A 21,612-nucleotide genomic window follows, 5' to 3' on the forward strand; every position below is an offset into this window, starting at 1 on the left:
AACTTAACACCCCCCAAAAAAATAATCCAGTGAAGAAGTAGGCAAAAGACATGAATAGATACTTTACCAAGAAGACATCCAGATGGCCAACTGACACATGAAAAAATGCTCAACATCATTCATCATCGGGGAAACACAAATCAAAACCACAATGTGATACCACCTCACACCTGTCAGAATGGCTAAAATTAACTACTCAGGCAACAACAGATGTTGGCGAGGATGTGAAGAAAGAGGAACACTTTTGCATTGCTGGTGGGAATACAAACTGGTATAGACACTCTGGAGAAGATTATGGAGGTTCCTCAAAAAACTAAAAATAGAACTACCCTACAACCCAGCAAGTGCACTACTAGGTATTTATCCAAAGGATAAAGGAGTGCTGATTTGAAAGGGCACATGCACCCCAGTGTCTATAGCAGCATTATCGAGAATAGCCAAAGTACGGAAAGAGCCCAAAGAGCCCAAATGTCCTTCGACTGATGAATGGATACAGATGTGATATATATATCATATATATGATATAAAGATGTTAGATATATATATCTCACATATATCACATCTTCTTTATATAGATATCTCACATATATATCATATATATATGATATTTATATGTGAGATATCTATATAAAGAAAATGTGAGATATATATGTGTATATATAATATATATGTATATATTATATATATGTATATATGTATACATATATACGTATATATGTATACATATATATGTATATATGTATATATACACATACTCAGTGATCAAAAAGAATGAAATCTTGTATTTGCAAAGACGTGGATGGAACTAGAATGCACCATGCTAAGCGAAATAAGTCAGTCAGAGAAAAACAAATATATGCTTTCACTCATATGTGGAATTTAAGATCCAAAACAGATGAATATAAGGGAAGGGAAGCAAAAATAATATAAAAACACAGAGGGTAGGGGAATGGGCTAAATGGGCAAGGAGCATTAAGAAGGACACTTGTTGTGATGAACACTGGGTGTTATATGTAAGTGATGAATCACTACTTTCTATTCCTGAAATCAGTATTACACTGTTATGTCAGCTAATTTGGATTTAAATTTTAAAAAATAAAAATAAAAGCAGATAAAACTTTACAATTATTTTAAAAATTTTGAGCATTGGTATAGCTAAGTAGGGGAGATATTAGGTACCACTAACGTTCTCTACTTGCTTTAAGAGTCTTTGCCTTGGTACATGCACAGAATGGGTAAGTCTCACCTACTGATGGCAGAAATTTAAGGTTTTGGAAAGGAAAGTTCTGGACAGGAAGGGATTCTTCCCTCAAAAACTCAGTGTTGAAGCAAAATAGAGTGAAAGTTGAGTTTTTGTAGACAGGAAATGAGATTAGCCCTTGTTTTCTAAAAGGTATTCATTCATAGAAGTATTAGCCTATCCTCTTCCATTTTTCCATTTTTAAAGACAGCTTTATTGAGGTAAGTTTGATATACTTAAATCTGCACACATTTTTATTGCATGCGGTTTGGTGACTTTTAACACGTGCATACACCCGTGAAATCATCACCATAATCACACATATCCATCACCTCCAAAAGTTCCCCATGTCCTTTTTTCAAACTTTTGTGGTAAGAACACTTAACATGAGATTTATCCTCTTAAAAAATTAAGTTCAATACTACAATATTCAACTCGAGGCAATATTTTGCACAACTGATTCCTAGAACTTATTCTTCTCGTATAATTGAACTTAATCCATTTCTTTCAGAGGCAAAAGAGATGTAAATAAAGAAGAATACCAGCTTGCACCCTGTAGGGACCCCCCCCCCCAAGTATATCTTTTTGTCCTATCATACCAACTGACAAAACAATACTCAATTCTGAAGTATATTTGGATCACATAGCTCAAGCAAGATCGGTAAAGAAAAATTTGCTGCATAAAGTCTAAAATTTGAGATGAGAATAACTCAGAAATTTTATTAAGAGATATACTCTCTAAGGTTGGACTCTTCAAAGTACTTGTAAAAGAGAGCATTTTTCTTTAATGTAGCAACTTTTATCATTTAAGTTTGGAAAAGATTTGCCTTCAATTGAGAAATTATTCTCCCACAGGCCTTGGGCTGTATGGAATATTAACTCAACAATAGTCAAGTTACTATAATGCAAAGGCAAGTATGAAAAGGATTTGCCTTTTTGTCCTGCTTTATAATCTACTGCATTCTTTGAGAAAAATGACAATAAATTTGAGACATTTTCAAACTGACAAGGGATTACAGAAATGAGCAAGACTGACATGGGTGTGTGTATCTTGTACCCCAAAGAAGAAACCTCAGTTTTTAGGATGAGCTTCAAACCTGAACTCTTCCTGCCATGTGACAACCCTGCTTAGCTTGGACCTGATATGTGCATTTTCACTATAAGCAGAATAGCATGGTAGGAAAGTAGCTCAGAGCTGGAATCAGACAGACCAGGCTCAACCAATGGCACTGCTGTCTACTAACCCCATTATCTCGAGTAAGGTCCTTCACTATTCTGAGCCTCAGTTTCCTCTTCTGGAAGATGGGAATAATACACTTTTTTGCAAAACAATTTGCAAATTTCTCTCATTTGTTTTATGAGAGAAAACCTTCTCCTTATTTCATTCTTTGAAGGTCATTACTAAACCTTAGAACACTATGTGACACCAATGTTTAACAGATTTTTTGATTAATAGCAATTGTTACTTCATTGGTATGTTGTAAGAATTAAATAATATAATAGGCCTTTTCTAAAATTCTTACTTAAGATTTTAATTATTGTATTATTAGTAATTAACATTGTTACCAATATTTATAATACAAATATTTACAATAATAAATGTAAAAAATTACTATTAATTGCTATTATTTCATATAAAATAAAAATGTTTCCTATTTCATGTGTTCTCCCTGTACAATTTAGTCCTTTCACGTCTAGTCTCAACCTTCCTTCTAGGACTCTATGTGTATTTGTTTAACCTAAAATTATGGAGTCTAATGTCAAGGCATTTGTTACAAGTTGGGGCAAAGCTCCTGTGCACATGTAGCTGAAGAACTGATGAGATCAGCCCGAAACACAGAGATTGGTAATAGCAAGTTAAATGCAGCCTGGGGGAATCACTGATCAAGTTACTGTGTTTTATTCTAGCAGTATTTTTCTCCCTATTGTTTCCGGATGGTGCCATTTATTTCAACAGAGGTTTGTAAGAGCTTTCTGAAAAGCGGTAGCTCTCAGGAGACAAAAATTTACTTCCAAGTTTTGCCTTCAGAAATAAAAGGAAACCACGTGAAGGCGTAAGGAAAAAAAAAGGTATTTGCATGTGAGAAGGTACAGGAGGCACTGTTAGAAGAGAAAGGGGGTTTGAAGGTACATGGGTATGTGGAGCACCTCAGGAGTCTATCTGGATCGGTAGAATCCAAGGTGCTCAAGTTCTGCAAAGATTTTCCAATGTACACGCAGAGCAACAGAAAGACCAGAATTTAGGCAGACAGAGGGCTTGGACAACTGGGCTTCCATCTTACCAGAAGCCAAAGACTAAAAGGTCTTCCTCAAATACCTTTTCTCTGCCCAAGACCATTAGGATCCTTCCATAACACTGAAAGTAGAGAGTGGAATAGTCCAGTAATGATTGAGAAAATTTTTTTCCACCTGAGCAGGTTGAGATGGAGGGTGAAAAACATATCTGATTTGTTTTAAAGGAAATAAAGTAATGTAATAGTTCCTGTGTATCCATGATTTAAATTAGGATGGGATCTTATGAAACCCAGAGAATTTGACAAGTAGGAAAGTTATCAGGCTTGGTAGGAAAAAAGTTGAGGAAGGGTTTTGTAAAAAATGATCAAGCCCAAGACATGTGATAATTTGATTGAGAAGAAATTTGCATACATTAAGTACCAATGTAGGAGAAAATCAACTGAATCTAATATTAGCAAAAGAAGGCTAGACAGTAATAAAGCTTGGGCTCATGAAGTGGTAGACAGAATAATGGTCCCCCAAATTGTCCTTATCCTAATCCTCCAGTATACCTTGGAGTATGTTACCTTACAATTCAAAAGGGACTTTGCAAATGTAATTAAGATTAGGAATAGCAGCCTAGGATTATCCAGGTGGATCCAATCTAATTACATGGCTCCTTAAAAGTGGAGAGAACTTTTCCCAGCTGTGTTCAGAAAGATGAGAAATTGGAAAAAAGGTCAGAGAAAAATGGAACATCGTTGGCCTTGAAGATGGAGGAAGGGGTCCATGAGCCAAGGAAGATGCGTAAGCACCTAGAAGCTGGAAGGTAGAGACTCTCCTTTAGAGCTTCCAGAAAGGAACACAGCTTTGCCAACACATTTATTTTAACTCAGTGAGCCCCATATCAGATTTCTAACCTACAGAACTGTAAGTTAAAAAATCTGTGTTGTTTTGCAGCCACTAAATTTGTAGTGGTTTATTATGGCAGCAATAGAAAACTAACCCACATGGCTAGAGTTCTAAATATTCCCACTAACAGGAGGTATGAGAGGTAACTTATGGTTGCCATCTCTCTGAGTTGGGAGGCACTCATCTCTAGTGGAAAGAAGTATCTTCACATTCGATGCAACTTCTTTCAAAATAGTTGGCTAGACATACAGAGATGTACTATTTCCTCTAGTACATAATCCCCTTGCTGTGTTTTAGTATAAATCCAGTCCCCCTGCTGCTGTACTTTTTTTGAAGTTGAGATTCAGCTACTCTTCATAATAACTACCCCACTCCCTGACGCATATTGCTATGTTAAACTGCTTGGAAAACATGAATTAATGTATGGTTTCCACCCTACATGGACTAAATCACATTCTCTGTAATCTTAATCACACTGTTAGCATCCTACTAAAACACAAAGTTCTAATATATGAAGGTCTTTCTTATCATACATTGTTAATAGTTCTCCAAAGTAGTATGGGTGTAAAAACTTACCATGTAGAAAAGAAGAGACTGTTAAAAGACCAACGTGAAAAGGATGTGTTACATGCTTAAAGTCACACAGCACTGAGCATTCATGCAGCACTGAGGCACAGTTCCAACACCTGTCAGACAGTTGTCTTTGAACAGACCCACTCTGACTTTTGCAGTGGAAGGGGTTAATGGGAATATGCCTCCAACAGTGGTGCTGCTAGGAAAGCCTGAGGCATGGAGAGGTTCCTAAAATTGGAACGGAAGGGTCAGCATTCCAAAATCCTTATCCGCATCCATTAGGCATCACAAAGGCTTAACTCAAAACTAGTCTACTCAGTTCTTTCAGCTTTAATGGGATTCCTTTCCAGGGATCCACTCTGTTAGTTGCTCTGCCCTTATTTTTGTGGAGCTTCTTGGGTTTTTCCCTTAGAATAATTAATTTTAGCTTTTATGACTTTTTAAAGTTCATTTTGCTCAACATGGCAGCAAGGATGGAAAGCGACTAATGCATAAGGAAATCTAATTCTAATCCAGATTCTGCTGTCTTGAAATGTTTGCCTCTGTTTTGGATCTTCAAAATGGAGATATTAATATCATTTTAAAGCTCTTTATGATATATTGCATATTCATAAAATCATAAATGCTGAAAGGCTTTGGTCTCCCTGGAAAGGGATTGTGAGAAAGAGGGAGAGACTCATGTCCATTTAAAGCATTTTTGTTTCTACCATAAACTCTTCCCCCCACCTGTGATTATTTTGAAGAGAACATGTTCCTAAAGAGATGTATAGCCTCTTGCCGATTAATTTCCAAATTAACACACCTGAGAATAAGCCCAAGGAAACTTCTAATGATCTTTTTATTACATAACGTATAGCTGAATCACCTTACGCTGGCCATCAGTTATGGCTGAAATTTAACTGTACATACTTAGCTCAGCTCATGTTGAAGCCAGTTGTACAACATGTAAAACAGTAACATAGGAATCTAGACGTTGTGTGATAATTTTCTTAACCCCTGAAGATGAAGGAAGCAGCCTGATCATATTCTTTCACTCCTAAGAGAACATTTTAAGCACTAACTATATTATAATAAAGCCAGTCTGCTCAGCCACAAAGGAAAAAAAAATGTAACGAATGTATATAATTACCCACTGAAATACAGTGGGTAATTATAGGACCTCTGTACTTTCACCAGAATATAACTCCTAATTATCTCAAAAGCATAACTTTATACAATCAGAAACAGTTACCAATCAAAGAGATTACAAAAAAAAAATGGTAAAACCTTAGATGGTTGAATTGTAAAAGAGATAAAAAGAAATTTAATATTGGTTAAAAATAGCACAGGGAATAAGAATATTCATCTGATGCTCCATGAGGTCTTTAGTCTTTAGGCTTAGTGTCTTGGTAACACTATCCCTGGCTGCAAGCAGACTTCTTCAATACTTCTTACAATAATCTATTTTAGAAAGAATGCAGCTGAGAGCTTAACTGGCCTTCTTTCTTTCTTTCAGGTTCCAAGTTGGTATTAACAGATACTTTATTCTCTGATTCATACTCTTTCCTAAGCTAATTCTGGCTTCACACCATGGGGCAATGAAGATGATGGAGAACTGTCCTAATAGTCATCACCTATTTAATCATTTATTTGTAGTATTTGGCAAAGCATTTGGAGTTAACTTTAAACCTTCCCAAGTTGTTCGTGATAGATATGATAGGAACCATTTTTTGTACACCTTCTGTAGGTCGCTCACTTGCTTAACAATGTTTTGAATCCTTGAAAAATTTGTATTCATATCCCCATTTTACATTCAAAGGAAGGGTCACAGGCCTAGGAAAGGACTGAGCCAGGATTTGACGCCAGTGTGACACCATAGCCCATGCCCATTCTTTGTGCCATTGCCTGTCCTCCAGTGAGCTGCCTTCTGGGCAAGTGCTTCCACACGACTGTGCACAGTAGGACACAAGGGTCCTATTGGTGGAATGATTGTGTGTGATTCCACTGACTCCCTAATCTTTTCCTCCCCATCCTTTGCTTCAAGAATGAAAACAAATGGATTCTCAGTACTGCCTGGGAATCCCACCATACTCCTGTCAAAAATTCACTTTGGCGCTCTCTGATATGACTGTGGCTTACCTTCTCCCTCTTCCAAGTTCCTATTCCCCACATTCAATTGCATTTCCCCTATCACTTCTACTAATAAACAAGAAATTAAAATAGAAACTTTTCTTATGGGCAGATCTTTGGCCTCCCACCACCTAACCCATATCTATGTGTATCTGTACATAGGTGCTTCTTCTTCCTCAGCAACATTAAGACATTCCTGCTCTTTTAAAACTCCATCCTTTCACAATTAATGCTATCCTAACCTCTCTTCTCGGTGACTTCAATCTTTGGATCACTGCCTTTTGCATTAGCCATCTTGTCCAAGCTTACTGGCTCACCTCTAACAGCAAACGCACACACACTAGTATCTCTCATTTCTTAAAAAAAAAAAAAACCAAAAACAATAAAACAATAATCTCCTATACTCACATTCTTCTCACCTACAGCCCCATTTCTCTATTCCTTTCCAGAGCCAAACCTGTCAAAGATCTGTTAACACTCTGTCTCTATTCTCTCATCTCCCTTTCACTCTTTTAAAAATTTTTTTTTTAACGTTTATTTATTTTTGGGACAGAGAGAGACAGAGCATGAATGGGGGAGGGGCAGAGAGAGAGGGAGACACAGAATCAGAAGCAGGCTCCAGGCTCTGAGCCATCGGCCCAGAGCCCGACGCGGGGCTCGAACTCACGAACCGCGAGATCGTGACCTGAGCCGAAGTCGGACGCTCAACCGACTGAGCCACCCAGGCGCCCCTCCCTTTCACTCTTTGAGTTTAGTGTGATGCCCATTCCCACCACTCTACTGAAATGAAAGTTCTTGGTATGTCAATCTCCATATTGCTGAACTCCGGAAACATTCATCTTATCTGACTTGGGCAGCATCTGATGGAACTGACCATGTCGTTCTTCTTAAAACAGTCTCCTCAGCCGGGACACAAGACATCACTCCTTCCTCCCTTTCTTCATCCCTATCCAATTGCTTCTATATCCTCTATCCAAAGCCTAAATGCTGGGATGTGGGTCTAGTAAGGGCTTAGGGTTGGAATGCACATTTGTCGGGTTCATTTTTTCACATTCTGTCATTCTCGATACATTGTCTCATCCATCTCTATGGGTTAAGCATCACTTTTATGCATATAATATCCAGGGTATTTTTTTTAACCTCAAACTCAGATTGCTTGTCTCCATTTTATACATCTTGATGCCTACTTGATATTTTCACTTAGATATTACACAAAATCATGGAAGAAGGGAGTAACTTCTGCACAGAATTTCTTCTGCCTAGCAAGCAACATGTGGAAGGAGGATTCAAGGAAGGTGAGTGAGACTTTAGGGCTTACAGGCCTTGGAAAGCGGGGTTTTATTTCAGTTTTGCTGTTTTGCCGTTGTTCCAATTTCACCAGGAACTGAATCACTGCACATGCAAAAGGCTGTAATTTCAAAGGAAATGTAAATGAAGTGCTATGAGCACTCAAACTCCAAGTCTGTAGTCAAGGATTAGCCAAGCCTATCTTAGTCTGACTGCAAAACTCTATTTCTCAATTACATCTTCACAACTTTTTCATCTCATAGCATTTCAATTGTACATCAGTTACAGAAATAGCAAACACTGTGGAAATTATAACACAGACCTTGTATCCAAAGGAAAGAACTCAGTCTTCCAGCTGCAACACCACACCAACAAACCTAGCTCTCTGCCTCCTTACAAGGATAGCCAAGAGAGTTAATCTCTGCTTCTCCCTGGACAAGTGAGAGCACAACTAACACAAACACCACAAAATCTTACCACCAACATATAGCAGGTACACATATGTGCTCTGAGTTTTCTGGATTATTCCTAGATTGCTAACTTATGAAAGGAAATGTATACTTTCCTAAGACAAATTTCTGGCATCAAAGAAACTTTTCCCCCAGGGAGGTAAAAAATGTTTCCAAATCATTTGGCACTCTCCGTGTACTTGTCGTGAACATGAGGTAGGTAGGTAGTTTCTTCTCTTCACATCCTGGCTGCTGGACCGTTTGAAACTTGGGTGGTTCATTCATATCCTTACATAAAAATAGCAACCCTGTGAGCAATAATGGACGTAGATTTCTTACTTTCCATTGGGAGAACACCTAAATATCACTCATTTGTTCAAATTTTGGGTATCAAAATGTATGAGATGGTAAACTAGGAGCTCTGTGAGGCAGAGCAACAAATAAGATAGTGTCCCTGATCTCAAAGAGTGTATACTGGTAAATTAGCAACAGCTTCACACACGTATAAATGCCACTGAACAAAAATAGGTACCACCTATTTCTATTTTATGAATGGCAATTCCAATCATCCAATGGTTGCAGACATAATCATTTTTTTTACATGAAGTGTGTTTATAGCATTTGATGGTGTTAGTAAATAAATAACTTAGTTCATAGTATTTTCAATCCAATTGAAGCAACTTGACAAAACAAAGAAGGAATGAACATTAGAGATCTTGAATTTAAGTTTTTAAATTTCTTATTTTTCTTCCTTTTAGCTCACATTTAGCCTGTCAACCAATCCTGTCAACTTTACCTTAAAAACACATGCATAATGTGACCATGTCTTATTCACTGTATTGCCACTATCTCAGGCTATACTGCCATTGTCTCTGGCCTGAATTGTCACAATAGCTTCCATATCAGCTCAGAGGCAGATTTTTCTGGAAGCTAAAGAAACTTAAGGTTCATGGTCCCTTTTTGCTTAATCTCCTTACATTTTCATACCTAAAATTCTACTTATAATTTTTTACAAAATTTTTCTTAAAGAGGGCTGCCCAAATTTTAAATAGCTTCATAAGACCTGCACTTATCTCTGCTTTCACAGTGCTTTTTGCCTTCCTATAGTCCATTCTCAGGACTAGAGTGATCCTTTTAAAATCTCTGCTTAAAACTTGCCAATCATTTCCAATCTCATTCATCTTAAAAGTCAAAGACCTTACAATTGGTCCATGATGCCATTTGTGACACTGCCTCAATATCCCTCTGACCTTTTACTCTGTTGATTATCCCCTCTTACTCTGCTGTAGACACAGCAATTCAGGGCTCAGCCTCTCACCTTTGTTATCAATTATCACCTTCCCTGAGCACCTGATAAAACTCCAAACTTTTTTAAGTGCCCCAAATTTCCCACTCCACTGCATTGGTCTGAATGTTTGTCTCCCCCACATCCAAAATATAGGTGTTGAAATCCACAACCCTACAGGTGATGGTACTAGGAGGTGGGGTCTTTGGGAGGTGATTAAGTCATAAGGATGGGAGCCCTCCTGAATTAGAGGCCAGAGAGCTAACTAAATATCTTTTGTCCTTGTGAGGAGACAACTGGAAGTCTTCAACCTGAAAGACAGCCCTCACCCAACCATGCAGGACCTTGACTTGAATTTCCAGCCTCCAAAACTGTGAGAAATAATTTTTTGTTGTTTAAGCCTCCCAGTCTATGGTATTTTGTTACGGCAGCCTGTGAAGACTAATACAGAAATTGGTACCAACAAGTGGGGTGCTGCTGAAAAAAATACCTAAAAATGTGGAAGTGGTTTTGAAAGTGGGTAATGGGTAGAGGCTGGAAGAGCCTTGAGATGCATGCTTGGAAAAGCCAAGATTGTTGTAAAGAGATGGCTAGAGGTGATTCTAGGGAGAACTCAGAAAGAAAAGAGAGCTAGAGGGAAAGTTTTCATTCTCTTAGAGAATACCTAAATAATGGTGAACGGAATGTTTGTGGAAATATGGACAATGAAGGCCATTCTGATGGAGACAGAAATGAGAAACATGTTTTTAAACAATGGGAAAAAGGCAACCCTTGTTGTAAAATGGCAAAGAACTTGACCAAACTGTGTTCTAGTGTTTTGTGGAAGGTAGAACTTGTGAGCGATGAAACTGGATATTCAGCTGAGGAGATTTCTTTTTTTTTTTCCTTTTATATATATGTATTTTTTGTAATTTAACTTTATTTTTTATTTTTTTAAATTTACATCCAAATTAGTTAGTATATAGGGAAGCAATGATTTCAGTAGATTCCTTAATGGCCCTTACCCATTTAGCCTACATCCCCCCTCCCACAACCCCTCCAGCAGCCCTCAGTTTATTCTCCATATTTATGAGCCAGCTGAGGAGATTCCTAAGTGTTGAAGGGATGGCATGGTTCCTCCTGACTTCTTATGGTAAAATGTGAGAGGAGATAAATGAATTAAAGAAGGAAATGTTAAAAAGGAACTAGGGGCACCTGGGTGGCTCAGTCAGGTAAGCGTTTGACTCTTGGTTTCAGCTCAGGTCATGATGTCAGGGTTTGTGGGTTCGAGCCCCACATTGGGCTCCATGCTGACAGTATGGAGCCTGCTTGGGATTCTCTCTTCCTCTCTCACTCTCTGCCCCTCCCCCACTCGCTCTCTCTGTCTCTCTCTCTCTCACAAATAAATAAACTTAAAAAAAAAAAAAAAGAACCAGAACTTAGATATTTGAGAAATTCTCAGCCTGTCCATATTGCAAAAAATGACAAAACTTGTTCTGAAGTGAACATTAAGGATGTGGCTGAGGAACTATTTGATAAAGAGATCATGAGTGTGGCTCAGCCATTTCAGCAGAGACCAAGAATAGAGATGGGATCATACCAGCAAAGACACTGCCTATTTGAACTAACGCAGACAGAAAGAAGGATGGAACAAAGAAAGTCTATCAGACTTCTTAGATTCTACAAGACAGGACCATAAAGCCATTCAGCTGCTAACTGGGGTCTCCTTTAAGAAAAGGAAATAAGGGCCCCAAAGGGGATTCAGAAATCATCACTGCTCCCACATACACCCCAGTAAACTCAGGCCTGGGGTATAATGTGGCTTCCGCCTTTGTTTCAAAGAGCAGGACCACCATCTAGCAGAGCCCTGTCATCAAGATCCCTGCAGAAAGCAGCAGAGTGAGTTGGGCTCTGCAAGAGAGGCACATGATGGAGGAGGTTGCCACCAGAGAGAGCCATGTAAGTAGTGCCACACTGAGCCCAAGGGACAGGGCCACCTGCCAAGCAGTGGGGGTGACATTGTTATCCCAGTGAGCCTGAAGGGCATAGCAAAGGGAATAGCATCTAAGCAAAGAATATTACCCTCCTGCCTTAAGATCTAATGGGATTTGTCTTGTCAGGTTTTTGACTCATGTGGGACCCATCACTTTTTCCTTTCTATTTCTCCCTTTTGGGATGGGATCATCTACCTCTCCCATGTCTGTCCTACCACTAAGTTTAAGAAACACATAACTTGTCTGGCTTCACCAGTTCACAGCTGGAGAGAAATTTGTCTCAGGATGCCCCATACCTCGAGTCTCACTCATACCTGATTTGTATGATATTTAGCTAAGCCTTTGGACTTCAGACTTCAAAGCTGATGTTGTAATGAGTTAAGACTTTTGGAGTTGTTAGGATGGAATATATATATTTTGCATGTGGGGACATGAATCCCAACAATGGAATTCCCACCTGACATCATACACAAAACTAAGGCAGACACATTGATGATTTAAGTGTTTAAAAAAACTTTAAAATTCCCTAAGAATATATAGAGATCTCTTCTTAGAAATTTGAGTTTCAGAAGGCCTTTTAAACACAACACCAGACATAGATACAACAAAGGAAACAAAAAGATTTGATTACGACCAAAGTTTAAAGCTACCTAGCAAAAGACACAATAAATAGGTTAAAAGACAAAGAGTCTAGGAAACATATCTGGAATGACACATAAAAAGAATGAATATTCTACAGTTCAATAATAAAAAGAAAAAATCCTCAGTAGGAAAATGGCAAACAATATATATTGGTTTCTTCACAGAGAAAAAGTAGCAAAAGAAAAGATGTATCACCTCACTCGTAATGAAAGAAATGACATCACTACAAGAAAATACCTTTCAATTTTTTGGTTGCCCTGTGTTGGTGTATGCATACAGAAGTTGATTTGGTAAGAGGATAAACTGGCACAAACGTTTTAAGGGCATCAGGATAATATGTATAAAAATTAAAGATGTGCATTTTTAGATGTAATCATTTGATTTTAAAAACTTACATGGGCATTGAGGAGGGAGGGCACTTGTTGGAATGAGCACTGGGTGTTATATGGAAACCATTTTGACAATAAATTATATTAAAAAAAACTTACATAGGAATAATGAGGCAAGTAGATATAACACTATGTACTATCATATTTATTGCAGTATTATTTACAATATTAAGGCAGAAACAAGAAAATGTTTACCATTAGGTTTTGGTTAAACTAACTTCACATGGCAACCGTGGAACATCACATAACTATTTAAAAAGAAGAGATAGGGAGAATAGGGAAGATGGCGGCGTAGGAGGACGCTGGGCTCACCGCGCGTCCTGCTGATCACTTAGATTCCACCTACACCTGCCTAAATAACCCAGAAAACCGCCAGAGGATTAGCAGAAAGGAGTCTCCGGAGCCAAGCGCAGACAAGAGGCCCACGGAAGAGTGTAGGAAGGGCGGCGAAGCGGTGCACGCTCCACGGACTGGCGGGAGGGAGCCGGGGCAGAGGGGCAGCCTGCCGGCCAAGCAGAGCCCCCGAGTCTGGCTTGCAAAAGCAGAGGGGCCTGATGGAGTGTGTTCTGACAGCAAGCGAGACTTAGCATCTGGAAGGTCATAAGTTAACAGCTCTGCTCAGAAAGCGGGAAGGCTGGAGGACAAAGGGAGGGAGAGTTGCTGAGCCCCCAGACGACAGAGCTCTGTTTGGCGGGGAACAAAGGCGCTGGGCAGCACCATCTCCCTCGCCCATCCCCCGGCCAAAATCCCAAAGGGAACCAGTTCCTGCCAGGGAACTTGCTTGCGCCATGCAAATACCCAACACTGTGCTTCTGCGGAGCCAACCCTCTGGCAGCGGGTCTGACTCCCTCCCGCTGCGACACGGCCCCTCCTGAAGTGGATCACCTAAGGAGAAGCGAGCTAAGCCTGCCCCTCCTGCCCCGTGCACCTTGCCTACCCACGCCAGCTAATACGCCAGATCCCAGCACCACAAGCCTGGCAGTGTGCAAGTAGCCCAGACGGGCCACGCCACCCCACAGTGAATCCCGCCCCTAGGAGAGGGGAAGAGAAGGCACACACCAGTCTGACTGTGGCCCCAGCGGTGGGCTGAGGGCAGACATCAGGTCTGACTGCGGCTCTGCCCACCAACTCCAGTTATACACCACAGCACAGGGGAAGTACCCTGCAGGTCCACACCACTCCAGGGACTATCCAAAATGACCAAACGGAAGAATTGCCCTCAGAAGAATCTCCAGGAAATAACAACAGCTAATGAACTGATCAAAAAGGATTTAAATAATATAACAGAAAGTGAATTTAGAATAATAGTCATAAAATTAATCACTGGGCTTGAAAACAGTATAGAGGACAGCAGAGAATCTCTTGCTACAGAGATCAAGGGACTAAGGAACAGTCAGGAGGAGCTGAAAAACACTTTAAGCGAAATGCAAAACAAAATGGAAACGACGACAGCTCGGATTGAAGAGGCAGAGGAGAGCATAGGTGAACTAGAAGATAAAGTTATGGAAAAAGAGGAAGCTGAGAAAAAGAGAGATAAAAAAAATCCAGGAGTATGAGGGGAAAATTAGAGAACTAAGTGATACACTAAAAAGAAATAATATACATATAATTGGTATCCCAGAGGAGGAAGAGAGAGGGAAAAGTGCTGAAGGGGTACTTGAAGAAATTATAGCTGAGAACTTCCCTGAACTGGGGAAGGAAAAAGGCATTGAATCCAAGAGGCACAGAGAACTCCCTTCAGACGTAACTTGAATCGATCTTCTGCACAACTTATCATAGTGAAACTGGCAAAATACAAGGATAAAGAGAAAATTCTGAAAGCAGCAAGGGGTAAACGTGCCCTCACATATAAAGGGAGACCTACAAGACTCCTGACTGATCTCTCTTTTGAAACTTGGCAGGCCAGAAAGGATTGGCACGAGATCTTTAATGTGCTGAAGAGGAAAAATATGCAGCAGAGAATCCTTTATCCAGTAAGTCTGTGATTTAGAATAGAAGGAGAGATAAAGGTCTTCCCAAACAAACAAAAACTGAAGGAATTTGTCACCACTAAACCAGCCCTACAAGAGATCCTAAGGGGGATCCTGTGAGACAAAGTACCAGAGACATCACTACAAGCATAAATCATACAGACATCACAATGACTCTAAACCCGTATCTTTCCATAATAACACTGAATGTAAATGGATTAAATGCGCCAACCAAAAGACATAGGCTATCAGAATGGATAAAAAAACAAGACCCATCTATTTGCTGTCTACAAGAGACTCATTTTAGATCTGAGGACACCTTTAGATTGAGAGTAAGGGGATGGAGAACTATTTATCATGCTACTGGAAGCCAAAAGAAAGCTGTACTTTCTTTTGGAAAGTAGCCATACTTATATCAGACAAACTAGACTTTAAATTAAAGGCTGTAACAAGAGATGAAGAAGGGCATTATATAATAATTACAGGGTCTATCCACCAGGAAGAGCTAACAATTATAAATGTCTATGCGCCGAATACCGGAGCCCCCACATATATAAAACAATTACTCATAAACATAAGCAACCTTATTGATAAGAATGTGGTAATTGCAGGGGACTTTAACACTCCACTTACAGAAATGGATAGATCATCTAGACACATGGTCAATAACGAAACAAGGGCCCTGAATGACACATTGGATCAGATGGACTTGACAGATATATTTAGAACTCTGCATCCCAAAGCAACAGAATATACTTTCTTCTTGAGTGCACATGGAACATTCTCCAAGATAGATCATATACTGGGTCACAAAACAGCCCTTCATAAGTTTACAAGAATTGAAATTATACCATGCATACTTTCAGACCACAATGCTATGAAGCTTGAAATCAACCACAGGAAAAAGTCTGGAAAACCTCCAAAAGCATGGAGGTTAAAGAACACCCTACTAACGAATGAGTGGGTCAACCAGGCAATTAGAGAAGAAATTTAAAAATATATGGAAACAAACGAAAATGAAAATACAACAATCCAAACGCTTTGGGATGCAGCGAAGGCAGTCCTGAGAGGAAAATACATCGCAATCCAGGTCTGTCTCAAGAAACAAGAAAAATCCCAAATACAAAATCTAACAGCACACCTAAAGGAAATAGAAGCAGAACAGCAAGGGCAGCCTAAACCCAGCAGAAGAAGAGAAATAATAAAGAGAAGAGCAGAAATAAACAATATAGAATCTAAAAAAACTATAGAGCAGATCAACGAAACCAAGAGTTGGTCTTTTGAAAAAATTAACAACATTGACAAACCTCTAGCCAGGCTTCTCAAAGAGAAAAGGGAGATGACCCAAATAGGAAAAATCATGAATGACAATGGAATGATTACAACCAATCCCTCAGAGATACAAACAATTATCAGGGAATATTATGAAAAATTATATGCCAACAAATTGGACAACCTGGAAGAAATGGACAAATTCCTAAACACCCACACTCTTCCAAAACTCAATCAGGAGGAAATAGAAAGCTTGAACAGACCCATAACCAGCGAAGAAATTGAATCGGTTATCAAAAATCTCCCAACAAATAAGAGTCCAGGACCAGATGGCTTCCCAGGGGAGTTCTACCAGACGTTTAAAGCAGAGATAATACCTATCCCTCTCAAGCTATTCCAAGAAATAGAAAGGGAAGGAAAACTTCCAGACTCATTCTATGAAGCCAGTATAACTTTGATTCCTAAACCAGACAGAGACCCAGTAAAAAAAGAGAACTACAGGCCAATATCCCTGATGAATATGGATGCAAAAATTCTCAATAAGATACTAGCAAATCGAATTCAACAGCATATAAAAAGAATTATTCACCATGATCAAGTGGGATTCATTCCTGGGATGAAGGGCTGGTTCAACATTTGTAAATCAATCAACGTGATACATCACATTAATAAAAGAAAAGATAAGAACCATAGGATCCTGTCAATCGATTCAGAAAAGGCATTTGACAAAATTCAGCACCCTTTCTTAATAAAAACCCTCGAGAAAGTCGGGATAGAAGGAACATACTTAAACATCATCAAAGCCATTTATGAAAAGCCCACAGCTAACATCATCCTCAATGGGGAAAAACTGAGAGCTTTTTCCCTGAGATCAGGAACATGACAGCGATGCCCACTCTCACTGCTGTTGTTTAACATAGTGTTGGAAGTTCTAGCATCAGCAATCAGACAACAAAAGGAAATCAAAGGCATCAAAATTGGCAAAGATGAAGTCAAGCTTTTGCTTTTTGCAGATGACATGATATTATACATGGAAAATCCGATAGACTCCACCAAAAGTCTGCTAGAACTGATACATGAATTCAGCAAAGTTGCAGGATACAAAATCAATGTACAGAAATCAGTTGCATTCTTATCCACTAACAATGAAGCAACAGAAAGACAAATAAAGAAACTGATCCCATTCACAATTGCACCAAGAAGCATAAAATACCTAGGAATAAATCTAACCAAAGATGTAAAAAATCTGTATGCTGAAAACTATAGAAAGCTTATGAAGGTAATTGAAGAAGATATAAAGAAATGGAAAGACATTCCCTGCTCATGGATTGGAAGAATAAATATTGTCAAAATGTCAATACTACCCAAAGCTATCTACACATTCAATGCAATCCCAATCAAAATTGCACCAGCATTCTTCTCGAAACTAGAACAAGCAATTCTAAAATTCATATGGAACCACAAAAGGCCCCGAATAGCCAAAGTAATTTTGAAGAAGAAGACCAAAGCAGGAGGCATCACAATCCCAGACTTTAGCCTCTACTACAAAGCTGTCATCATCAAGACAGCATGGTATTGGCACAAAAACAGACACACAGACCAATGGAATAGAATAGAAACCCCAGAACTAGACCCACAAACGTATGGCCAACTCCTCTTTGACAAAGTAAGAAAGAACATCCAATGGAAAAAAAGACAGTCTCTTTAACAAATGGTGCTGGGAGAACTGGACAGCAACATGCAGAAGGTTGAAACTAGACCACTTTCTCACACCATTCACAAAAATAAACTCAAAATGGATAAAGGACCTGAATGTGAGACAGGAAACCATCAAAACCTTAGAGGAGAAAGCAGGAAAAGACCTCTCTGACCTCAGCCGTAACAATCTCTTACTCGACACATCCCCAAAGGCAAGAGAATTAAAAGCAAAAATGAATTACTGGGACCTTATGAAGATAAAAAGCTTCTGCACAGCAAAGGAAACAACCAACAAAACTAAAAGGCAACCAACAGAATGGGAAAAGATATTTGCAAATGACATATCGGACAAAGGGCTAGTATCCAAAATCTATAAAGAGCTCACCAAACTCCACACCCAAAAAACAAATAACCCAGTGAAGAAATGGGCAGAAAACATGACTAGACACTTCTCTAAAGAAGACATCTGGATGGTCAACAGGCACATGAAAAGATGCTCAATGTCACTCCTCATCAGGGAAATACAAATCAAAACCACACTCAGATATCACCTCACGCCAGTCAGAGTGGCCAAAATGACCAAATCAGGAGACTATAGATGCTGGAGAGGATGTGGAGAAATGGGAACCCTCTTGCACTGTTGGTGGGAATGCAAATTGGTGCAGCCGCTCTGGAAAGCAGTGTGGAGGTTCCTCAGAAAATTAAAAATAGACCTACCCTATGACCCAGCAATAGCACTGCTAGGAATTTACCCAAGGGATACAGGAGTACTGATGCATAGGGGCACTTGTACCCCAATGTTTATAGCAGCACTCTCAACAATAGCCAAATTATGGAAACAGCCTAAATGTCCATCAACTGATGAATGGATAAAGAAATTGTGGTTTATATACACAATGGAGTACTACGTGGCAATGAGAAAGAATGAAATATGGCCCTTTGTAGCAACGTGGATGGAACTGGAGAGTGTGATGCTAAGTGAAATAAGCCATACAGAGAAAGACAGATACCATATGTTTTCACTCTTATGTGGATCCTGAGAAACTTAACAGAAACCCATGGAGGAGGGGAAGGAAAAAAAAAAAAAAAAAGAGGTTAGAGTGGGAGAGAGCCAAAGCATAAGAGACTGTTAAAAACTGAGAACAAACTGAGGGTTGATGGGGGGTGGGAGGGAGGGGAGGGTGGGGGAAGGGTATTGAGGAGGGCACCTTTTGGGATGAGCACTGGGTGTTGTATGGAAACCAATTTGACAATAAATTTCATATATTGGAAAAAAAAAAGAAGAGATAGTTTTATATGAATCAACATAGAAAGATATATACAATATTGTTATAGTTTTTAAAAGGCTTTAAATGTCATATTTTGTATTTCCTATTGATGTAAACAGATGACTAGATGTATTTTAAAATCTGGAGGAATGTACACTGAAATGATAACATCTATATTTGGGGGATAAAGAAGGACTGTCACTTTCTACTTAGAAATCAGTATTGCATAGTTTTTATATAATGTTGTACTACTTTGACCATCAGCAAAGTATTACAGATATTTCCATTATGTAAAAGGAAAAAAAATGGGAGGAATTTCCTTTCACTTAAGAAATATGTGTATTTACTTTTTGTGTTATTCAATCCATGTATTAATTTTCCAATAAATCTCAATCAACATTATCTATATAGTTTGTTATAATTATTAAAATGTGCCTTTGCAGAAGGTTACACTGTGTATTAATGTATCGTTTGGATTTCTCACCAATGTTAAGGACTTCAATGATTTCCTAGAAAGTCCTATTTTCTAGGCCAGTGCTCCAAATACTCACAGGTTCACATAGCTGGAGAAGCTGTACATATTTTTTGAAAACTGAACTCAGACAATACCGGTTCACTGATGCCATATGAATTGTAACACAGAAGGAAGTTTTCATTTATACTGCTTCAATGTGCTTACCTTGCCAATTGCTGGTGTGACTCCATCAGAGGTGTTAATCCAAATTCCCATTTCTTGTCCGTGTTCATGGGCTTATAAGTCGCTTGAGGTTCATCTTTTGTCAAAAGGAATCCTGACAAAGTCCCAAGAACACTGTAATTGGTAATAGTCCGGTAACTGATATTTAAATGTAAACTTTCCAAAAATTTTTGAAATAAGAATCTCCAATCTAGTATTCATGTAAACAGTGTATTCTCATCCATTAATTGTAGTTACAAATATAAGAACTGTCTATTTCCATCAATTTTTAGTGCTGCAAAATGTCAACCCAAGCACTGTCAATTCAACAAAGTGATCAATTGCTTCTATTAAAACCTCCAATTTTCTTTACTTGAGAAGTTACAGAAGTAGAAATCTAATACTCATGTTACTTTGACAAACAACCTTTTCTATGCTTTTGTTTGTTGGTTTTTATATGAAATAAGGCTGTGAAATGGAAAAACCCCTGCACGAGACAATCAAGAAATTTAGATTCTATTCTTAATAGCTACAAAAAGCAGGAGTAAGCCACTTAATTGGATAGAGACCCAACTTTCTCTTCCACAAAATGAAGCAGTGTATTTTAGATTGTAAATTGTAAATTCTTAGTCACTGTCCTTCTTAAAAGTTGTCTTAAAATGATTCAAGGGGTGGAAATGTCTATGATTCTATCTTCTGTCCCTCCACAAATATTTATTGACCCAACACCAAATCTCTTTCCCTTGCTAAACTTTTTACATTATATTTATATTTAAATATTTTTCTTTACACATACCTGTTAAATTATGTTAGCTAGGTAATAAATATGTATTTCTTGACTTGAAATAAACTATTCTTAAAAAAAAAAACTTTGTCCATAAACCTATAGAATCATTAAATCATATACAAATTACAATACAGAGTGACATGTTCTATCATTACATTAAGAAAATAGAAACATTATTTTATGAAATTTAAAATCTCTGTCATCTGCAAACATTTCAGTGTGAAACAACTTTTAGTAACATTCATGCTCTTAGGCATAGTTATAGAAATGACTTTTCTTTTGTATAATAGGTGTATTAAAAGATGGGGTGCCTGCGTGGCTCAGATGGTTAAGTGTCCGACTTTGGCTCAGGTCAGGATCTCATGGTTCCTGGGTTTGGGCCTGCATCAGGCTCTGTGCTGACATCTCAGAGCCTGGAGCTTACTTCAGATTCTGTGTCTCCCTCTCTCTCTGTCCCTCCCCTACTCGTGCTCTGTCTCTCTGTCTCTCAAAAATAAATAAATGTTCAAAGAAAGAGAATGTTGTAACACAACATGGAGAAAAGATTCTTTCAACCAAAGAATCATTGTCAACCGATGAATGGATAAAGAAGATGTGATATATATAGGTACAATTGAGTATTACTCAGCAATTAACCTAAGAATCATTGCATTTATTCAATAGCTATATTATTCTTTAAGATTTTTATGGCCAAGTCTTCAAATCTTGATGGACAGGGAAATCTGTGGGAAAAATCTTTCTTCTATCTGCAAGTCAATTTTCTTTTAGAAAGAACACTGAATTTTTTTTAAACATTACTGAATTCCTTCATCCCTTGAAGGTATTTCTGCATTGTTGAATAATATAAAACTTCCTTATAATTTATTAC

Source organism: Panthera tigris, chromosome B4 (assembly GCF_018350195.1).
Source record: "Panthera tigris isolate Pti1 chromosome B4, P.tigris_Pti1_mat1.1, whole genome shotgun sequence".
NCBI classification, from domain to species: domain Eukaryota; kingdom Metazoa; phylum Chordata; class Mammalia; order Carnivora; family Felidae; genus Panthera; species Panthera tigris.